Source organism: Pinus tabuliformis, chromosome 6, assembly GCF_031772625.1.
Source record: "Pinus tabuliformis cultivar Carrire ecotype Pingquan chromosome 6, CPIR1, whole genome shotgun sequence".
In the NCBI taxonomy this organism is placed as follows: domain Eukaryota; kingdom Viridiplantae; phylum Streptophyta; class Pinopsida; order Pinales; family Pinaceae; genus Pinus; species Pinus tabuliformis.
The window spans coordinates 238468740-238478312 of record NC_142292.1 but is presented as its reverse complement, the minus strand read 5'-3'; positions in this window follow the sequence as shown (position 1 = coordinate 238478312).

Genomic DNA, 9573 nt, shown 5'->3' with positions numbered 1-9573 from the left:
CCCCCCTTAGCTTTGGGTTATACAAGGAGCAACTCACATGTGGGAAGAAGGAGGAAGCATTAGTGCAAGGAGGATGCTAAAAGGAGGACACAGAAGTTGCTGAATCTCTTTGACTTGTGTTGACCAAGCATTGAATCATCAAGGGTGCGGTTTTGGTGTGGCTTCCTCTCCTAGGCAGGCCGAAGATTTTTGCACAAAAATCAAGGAAATCCATCCATAGGTTTGACCAGCGTTGACTACCCTAGTTTTGGGCAGTAGGTTGATTTCAGTCAACAACAGTTTGACTGTGTTTTTCAAGTTGTTCAAGGGTTGTTTCTTCAGGCTATTCAAGGGCTAGTTGACTGGAAATTGACCAAGCATATTGGAGGTCAATTTCAACATTTTTGACCCAGTTTGACCTTGCTTATCTAGGGTTTGTTGCTGCTGATATAAAATTACAGAATTTTGATTTTGTACTATTTCTCTCTGCTGAACTATTGAAGATAAAATAAGATTTTATCAAAGGGTTTCCCCACATTGGGGTTTGTCCCTGGCTAGCCACCACATCTTGTGTCTCTTGTCTTGGCTTGTTTTCTGTTGATCGTTTAATGTTCTATGTGGACTTTACTTAATGTATATGTGATTGCTAATCTGTGGCTAATAAGAAGTAAACTTCTCTAAGCATAGAACATGCCATAATTTAACATGGTATCAGAGCTGAGGTGAAGACAATGCCCAAGAAAGAGCAATCATTGAAGAGAAGGTTGGCAAGGCTATCCTAAAAGCTTCATGGGTTCCTTAACACTCTTCCCTGCCGAAGACAAGCTCCGTGAGAAGTCTAACTATCACAGATGGAAGATGTCTCTCGATCTGACTTTAGAAGATCAGGAAGTGTTGGACCATGTGAGAGGCAATGTTGTTGCGCCTCCATCAAATGCATCCGTTGCTGCCAAAAGCAAGTGGTCGAATGGGAGAATTCAAAGCAAGGAAGATCATCTGGGATTCTATCGACAAGTGCCTAGTGGCCTATGTTTCCACGCTGATAACCTCCAAGGAAATCTATGATAGACTGGTGAGTTTATTTAAAGTTAATGAAGCAAATCATGTATTGTTCCTTAGAAATCAGCTAAAGGAAATTAAGAAGGGAAAATATGAGAGTATGCAAGCATACTTCTTAAGGATCACCGAGATCAAAAATGATCTCCAATCTATTGGGCAAGTAGTTCCTGATAGGGAAATGACTATTACAACTCTTGGAGGACTGTCACTTGAATGGTATATATTTAGGACTACTCTTCTCAACAATAATGTCATCCTAGGATTTGAGGATTTGATGGCTAGATGTATTCAAGAAGAGACAAGGATGGAAAAGCAAGAAATGCCCACACTTAAAGGCCATCCCTCTGCCTTCTCTTCTCATGCTAAAAGAAGAAACAATTCTGGGGCTAAATCCAAAGGAAAGGCTGGACTAAAGGGTGGAAGGAAAGGATGATGTTATAATTGCAATAAAATGGGCCACTATGTGAGAGAGTGCCTTGATAAAAGGGACTCACACCATGATGATGACCAAATCACTCTCAAGGAAATAAAAGGAATGGCAGAGGTAAAAGAAATTTCGGAAATCAAGGAAGAGGACAACCCCTCAAGAAGGCAAGAAACTGCAGGTATGAATCTAGCGTTGTTAACAATAAGAAAGATGAATATTGTCTACCAACGACCCTCTCTACTACTTCTCCCCCGGACACGCTGGGAAATTGGCTTATTGATAGTGGTGTCTCAAGGCAATTCATTGGTTTCAAAGAAGCTCTCTCTAATCTGATAGAGAAGGATACCAACCTGGAAATTGTTCTTGGGGACAACGCAAAATATCCTGTGAAAGGCATAGGGAATATCACTCTTCAATTGAATAAGGGTAATGCAATCCATTTGCAAGAAGTCCTATATGTACCTAATCTAAAAAAGAACTAGTGTCCATTTTGGCAATGGAAGACAAAGGATACAAGGTAACCTTCATTGATGGCAAGGTACATGTATGGAAAAGGAATTTTAAAGAAGCTTTCACCCTTGGGTTTCAAGTTGATTCATTATATCAGGTTGAAGGAAGTCCACTAGGTGTCATGTCTTGTGACACATCACTTCAGTCCAAACTATGGCATCGGAGGTTTGCTGATCTTCATTATAAAGCTATACCTAATGCAAGACAAATGGTGACAATGATGCCCGAGTTCCGTGTAGATCAAGAAGGTGTATGTCCAGGATGTGCCAAAGGGAAGCTAAAAATGGGACCATTCCCCTCAAGCCTAAGCAAGACCTCTGATATATTGCAGTTGGTTCACTCAAACATATATGGTATGATGCTTGTGAACTCCTTGGGACGATATTTATATTACCTCACTTTTACAGATGACTATTCTCGCAATACTTGGATATACTTCTTGAAAAATAAGAATGAAGTGTTCACTTGGTTTCGTCACTTGAAAGCCTTGATCGAGAATCAAACCGAAAAGAAAATCAAGATCTTAAGGACTGATAATGAGACTAAGTATGAATTCAATGAGTTCCATGACTTTTGTAAAGATGCTAGCATTAAGAGGGAGACTACAACACCATACTCCTGAGCAGAATGGTGTGGCGGAAAGGAAGAATCGTATGATTATGGAAGTTGTCCATGCTATGCTTCAAAATCAAAAACTTTTGAAGTTTCTATGGGCCAAAGGTTGGAATATTATCGTCTATGTGCAAAAACGATGCCCTCATCAAGAATTGGGTTCCAAGACTCCCGCAGAGATGTTCACTGCTAAGAAACCCGATGTATCTCATTTTAGAATTTTTGGAAGTCCAGTATATTTTCATGTACCGAAGGAGAAGAGGAATAAATTGGGTGCATATGGAAAGAAAGGAATCTTCGTGGGCTATAGCGAAAACACTAAGGGCTATAAAATCTATGTGGCTGGTCAAAGGGAAATCAAGATTAGCCATGATGTCGCCTTTGACGAAGATATGGCTCTTAGCAAAGTTGACAATCTTCCTACTCAAAGGGGACCTAAAGAAGCTGACACCAGGGAACCAAAGGAAAAGGAAGATGAGGCAATGCCCAATGTGGAAGAACCTATGGATCCTATTGATCCCCCTCTGCAAGAGCCTTCCTCTTCTAGAAGAGGCCTTCATGGCTAAGGGGGACACTTGATGATGTTGAGGGGCACATTGCACCCAGGGGAACCTTCCAGGAAAGTAAGAAGTCGAGCAACTATCAGGGATACTTGACCATCATGAGCACAATCGTCCAAAATGAGCCTTTGTCATTCGTAGAGGCTGTCAAGCATCAAGTATGGAAGGATGCTATGATTGAGGAATATGAGTCCATCATGAAAAACGATGTCTGGGATGTGGTCCGCGAACCCCAGGACAAAGCAGTTGTCACTTCAAAATGGCTTTACAAGATAAAGCATGTAGTTGATGGAAGTACGGAAAAGTATAAGGCTCGTTTTGTTGCTTGTGGCTTCTCTTCGAAGGAAGGTGTAGACTATGATGAGATATTTGCACCTATTGCCCGATATACCACCATCTGCTCTAGCATAGCCCTTGCTGCTTCGCAAGGATGGAACCTACATTAGATGGATGTCAAGAGCGCATTCTTGCATGGTTCAATCAAAGAGGAGGTCTACATGGAGCAACCCAAAGGATTTGAGATTCGTGATCGAGAATCTCATGTGTGCAGATTGAAGAAAGATCTCTATGGGCTAAAGCAGGCACCCCGAGCATGGTATGAGAGGATCGATAGCTACCTGATGAAGTTGGGATTCACTAGGAGTGAAGCCGACCCTAACCTTTACTTTAAGGCTGAAGATGAAAAACCTCTCATACTGGTGTTGTACGTTGTTGACCTCTTTCTAACATGTGCAGACCCTCTCATTCTCAAATGTAAGAGGGAGTTGGCTTCCGAGTTTGAGATTCAAGACCTAGGACTGATGCACTATATCCTAGGACTGGAAGTTTGGTGGAAACCAGGGGAGATTTTCCTATCTCAAGGAAAATACGTAGTGAAAATATTGGATAGATTCAATATGGTGGACTACAAGCCTGTGACTACCCCGATGGAGCTTGACTTCAAAAAGTTAAGCGGTAGTGCTGCCGGACCTGTTTTACGAAATGCTATCGAGTATCGTCAACTCGTCAGAGCATTGATGTTCTTGGTGAACTCTTGTTCGAATATATACTTTGCAACCAACACATTGAGTCGACATATCATTGAGCCTCACCACACACATTGGATTGGTGCCAAGAATTTGTTGAGATATCTTCATGGCAAAGTCACTCATGGGTTGAGATACACTGCCGGAGATGTGAGACTACTTGGATATACCGATGCTAATTGGGCAGGTAGTGTGGTGGACTGGAAGAACACTTTTGGGTGTTGTTTCTCTTTGGGATCTGCCTCGATATCCTAGATGAACAGGAAGTAGAAGTCAGCGGCTTTGAGCACCGCTGAGGTAGAGTACATTGCTGCTAGTATGGCCTCCTGTGAGGCGGTCTGGTTGTGAAAGCTCTTCAATGAGCTATTTGGATTTACATTGGATACCACCATGATCCTGTGTGACAAATAGGGTGATATTCATTTATCAGAGAATCTCATATTTCATGATCGCTCGAAGCATATTGATATCAGGTACCACTATATTCAGGATATGGTGCATCAGGGAGCAATAAGGCTCCAACATATCAATACAGATGAATATGTTGCCAATATTTTGACGAAGCCCCTGGGAAAGGTCAAATTCTTGACTTTCTGAGAACAACTTGGTGTCATTCAGAGACCCTCTTATGAGGGTCAAGTGTGATGTATTGAGCTCTAGGAGCTCCAGGGGGGCGCGGGGTACTTCTTGGAGCGGCATGTGACCACAAGGCGACTCACCATCCCCTGGTCGCGCACTATGTATAGGGTGAAAGGTTCAACCTTCCCCTATGACACCCCATGGCGACTGTAGGATAGGATGATTAGTTCTCCTCTGGGCCAGGATGATTAGTTCTCCATGGCAACTACGGAACATGATGATTAATTCTCTGTGGAAACTGTGGAATAGGATGATTAATTCTCCTAGGTGCCAGGATAATTAGTTCTCTTGTGGAAACTGTTGGACAGGATGATTCGTTCTCCTGTCAAGACATCCTACCCATGTAGTTTGGGACTCATGCGAAGTACCTCTCATCTGATCAATGAGTAGGGAAATGGGGTTAGGGACCATTAGTAATACTATTGATGGATGCATCATTGTATCTACCGTACTCCCTATGCTAGGATGACCTCCATTGATCTGAGATCAATGATCCTGATCTGGGATCAGTGAGAGTGGTATGAAACACTCTGAGATTGACTTCGGGTCAATGGAGGATGGTACGATACATCCTTGATCATTTCTTCTTCTTCATAGTTCAAACAGAGCAGAGCAGAGAAAAGCAGGGCCAAGCAGTGCGGGGCAATGCATTTGATTGTTGGGATAGTAGCAATGGTCAGACATATTGCAGATGGAGTTCTCTCTAGTTGAGAGGGAGTGTTAAAATTGGTAACTAGGGCCAAACTCCATGTGGGTCACCTCATTTATGGAAGCTGATATTTTTCCTAGATTCCTCTTGTCGAGAGGTGTAGGATTGATCTAAAGATCATCCAATTCTAACAAGTATTTATGGAGATATGAATTTATTTGTATTTACTTGACAAATTGTCAAATTCAGCCAGAAGTTAAATGCCCAGTGAATCATATAAATACAAGAGAGGTTGATTCATTTTCTCATCATCTCATCTCACTCATTCTTCTCTCTCTCCTTAGCTTTGGGTTATATAAGGAGCAACTCACACGTGGGAAGAAGGAGGATGCATTAGGGAAAGGAGGATGCTAAATGGAGGATGAAAAAGCTGCTGAATCTCTTTGACCTACGTTGACCAAGAGTTGACTCATCAAGGGTGTGGTTTTGGTGTGGCCGCCTCTCCTAGGCAGGCCACAGATTTTGGGACAAAAATTGAGGCAATCCATCCACAGGTTTGACAAGCATTGACTACCCTAGTTTTGGGCAATAGGTTGATTTCAGTTAACAACAGTTTGACTGTGTTTTGGGGGTTGTTCAAGGGCTGTTTCTTCAAGCTGTTTGAGGGCTAGTTGACTGAAAATTGACCAAGCATATTGGAGGTCAATTTAAACACGTTTGACCCAGTTTGACTTTGCTGATCTAGGGTTTGTTGCTGCTGATATAAAATTACAGAATTTTGATTTTGTACTGTTCGTCTCTGTTGAACTATTGAAGATAAAAGAAGATTTGATGAAAGGGTTTCACCGCATTGGGGTTTGTCCTTGGCTAGCCACCACATCTTGTCTCTCTTGTCTTGGCTTGTTTTCTGTTGATCGTTTAATGTTCTATCTGCACTTTACTTAATGTATATGTGAATGCTAATCTGTGGCTAATAAGAAGTAAACTGCTCTAAGCATAGAACATACCATAATCTGACAGAGTGACTAGTGTGGGAAGAGACAGAGTTAAGTCAAACAAAGTATAAACCTTTGCCATAGATAAGACAAAATTTATTGCATGCTTTTCAGAAAATTCATCTCAATGGGATAATAAATTGTTTCAAACCCCAAAATTGAAAGGAAATTGACTTAATGTACAACAAAATGTTAGTATTTTGTTAAACTGCATCTGCATTTACTCAAAGGTGTTGATTTGATGCTATATAATTCTTAAATCGATGTTCAACCTAAAATGAGTCTCTAGATTTTTTGTTATTAAAGTTGCAGGCCTATTTTAGCAAAGCCATAGGCTATGATCATGATGAAATGTAGTGAAAGGGTTTTTTCTGGATCTATATATTTTTCATAGTTTAGTTTCAATTATGCATTTTTCCATACCAAGTAAGAAATAAAACAAACCATTTGCAGACAAAGAACATATCAATGAGAGCTAAACATGTAAAATAGAATGGAAAATTTTAACTCAGAAACTGAATAGACAATGTGGTGTTAATAGTACCTATATAGCAGGATTTGATATCAGGGGTAAAGACACACCAAGTCCACTGAATGCCTCTATCTAGGAATCCTTAGTAAGATTTTGCCAAAGTCTGTTTGATTTCCCAAATGCGGTGGATTACTTCTGAGAAGAAGTTGTGTCCAGTGGCTTTCCATAACAAAATAAACCACCACATAACATAGTGTTTATGTATAAATTTGAGCGAGAAATGTGCAAGTCAAAATACCAAAATTTGGCTAGAAAATCCAAAGCACTAGGACAAATCAGGAAGAAAAGGAGTTGTACCTGTGTTATCATAGTTGTACAAGCTCTAGTTGCAGCAGCTATAACCAAATTTGCCTTTTTTTCCCATATACTTGTTCCTATGCTTTAAGTAAAATCTCTTAGATTATAGCTATAATAGTATTGGTTAAATTTCTGATGTATAATTACTTGATGAAAATTGAATAAGCTAAACTCATGGTAAATAATATCACAAGTAATTATTTGTAGATCAGAAAAGGTTTTTCAACATGGTATCAGAGAAGTGATATCAGGCAATGGAGTGTGTCTTGGTGGAATGACCCTTCATCAAACAAATCTATGTATTTTCCCTGAAACTAGTTTATTTCCAGATCTAAGAATTCAAGCCTACATTACATAAAGATCCATTGTCTCTAGCACCATTATCATACACAACTTCTTTCGAATTTTTGTTTTATCTTATTCTGGAATATGTGTGAGGAGGTGAGAATAATCATTCTCCATAGTCAAGTTGAAGGGTGTCATAGCATCAGCTGTCTGGAACAATAAATATTAATTCATGACAATTTGCAATACCAAGGGCATGGTCTTATGCAGTCTCCTCTACTCTAATTTTCTTTGAGCACCACAGATATAAAAAACTAAAGGTTAGTTGTCAAAACGATGATCTTGGGAAATTTAAAATGGAACACTTCATCATTTAGTAATGACTAGCAATGTGTTGGAATATATTCATGATAAGCCATTTGATGTGTGTCGATGTGCATTGATGGGGTATCATGAGGTAGAGGCTATTTTCAAAGAGATGAGGACCATAAACATATCTTCCAATACCATCTTGTATTCTACTATGATAAATGGATATTCCAAGCAAGCCAAAATGGACGATGCTTTCAAATTGTTTGATGGAATGGTGGACCGTTATATCAAACTCATGATTGTCATTTATATTGCAATCATTAGTGGTCTCTCCAAAGGAGGCAAGATGCTGAAAGAAAATACCCTTATAGAGGAAATGATGCCTAAATACATGTCCCCAAATATTGTTACTTACAATGTTGCTCATTCAAGGATACTACAAGGAAGGGGGCACTGAAAATGCATTCAATTTCCTTTCCAAGATTGCAAGCGAAGGTTATTCCCCTGATATTGTAACATACAACGCTCCGATACATGGATTTTGTAAATAAGGTAGATTGAGGTTTGCATTGAATATTTTGAACGAAATGGGTGATATGATTCCAAATAATGTAACATATACTACCCTGATTGATGGCGATTATAGAGAAGATAATATGACTGGGGATTTCAGGTTGCAAGATGAAAGGGCTAGTGCCAGGAATGGTGACATATGGTGTCCTCTTCCATAAGCTCTATGAGGAAGGGAAATTGGAAGAATCCAATAATATTTTGCGTGAAATGCCGAAGAAGGGTCCTAAACCTGAGCACCTCACATGCGATATGTTGATCAATTCATACTGCAAGAGAGGTAACATGGCTAATGCCTAGAAACTTCACAACAGATGTTAGAAATGGGATATCTTTTTGTATACATACAAGGATTTTATTCATGGCTTTTGAAAGTTTGGGAAATAAATGAAGCAGCGGAGGTCCTATTTAAAATGATGATTGTGGGTTTATTCCTAATTTTATTATTTACTCATGGCTAATTGATGGCTATTGTTTCCAACATAATGAAGAGGAAGCTTTGAAGCTTCTTGATGATTATTTGAAAGATGTTTATCTGAAGATGTCTTTTAGATAGTAACATCATTCGAGGTTAGGAAACTTGAGCAAGGACAAAAACACAATCAATAAAATGTTTGGAGGGGTCTTGTTGGTGATGCCCTTATTTTTACTACTCTTGTTTATGCATACTTCGAAGAAAGTCAGAGAAATAAAGCTTCAGAACTTGTGAAGAAATGGCCTAAAAAAGGATTCTGGTCAATCTTAAAAAAAGATATTGTTTTTCATGTATTCTTTAGATATAGATGGCAAAGCTGAGGTTTTCCGGACTGGGATGATAGAGAGAAGCTAGGTTGTCAAACATGTTTATCAAAATGTGAGAAATATTGCACAAACTTCCATTTCTAGTATGCTATTTTGATATGTAAGTTGTAACATTAAGACTCTATGATCTCTTTGAGTAAAATATTTGTTTTCCAATAGCTTGGGATGCCTCTCTAGAATTTTTTGAATGTTGTTTCCAACACAAAAAGAAAGTATTTTAACATTCTTGAAAAAAAAACTAAATGGTTCAATTATTACAAAAGAGAATTATAATTAACATTGCACTCAAAGGCTTCTTTGTTAGGTCCCTATACTACTAGT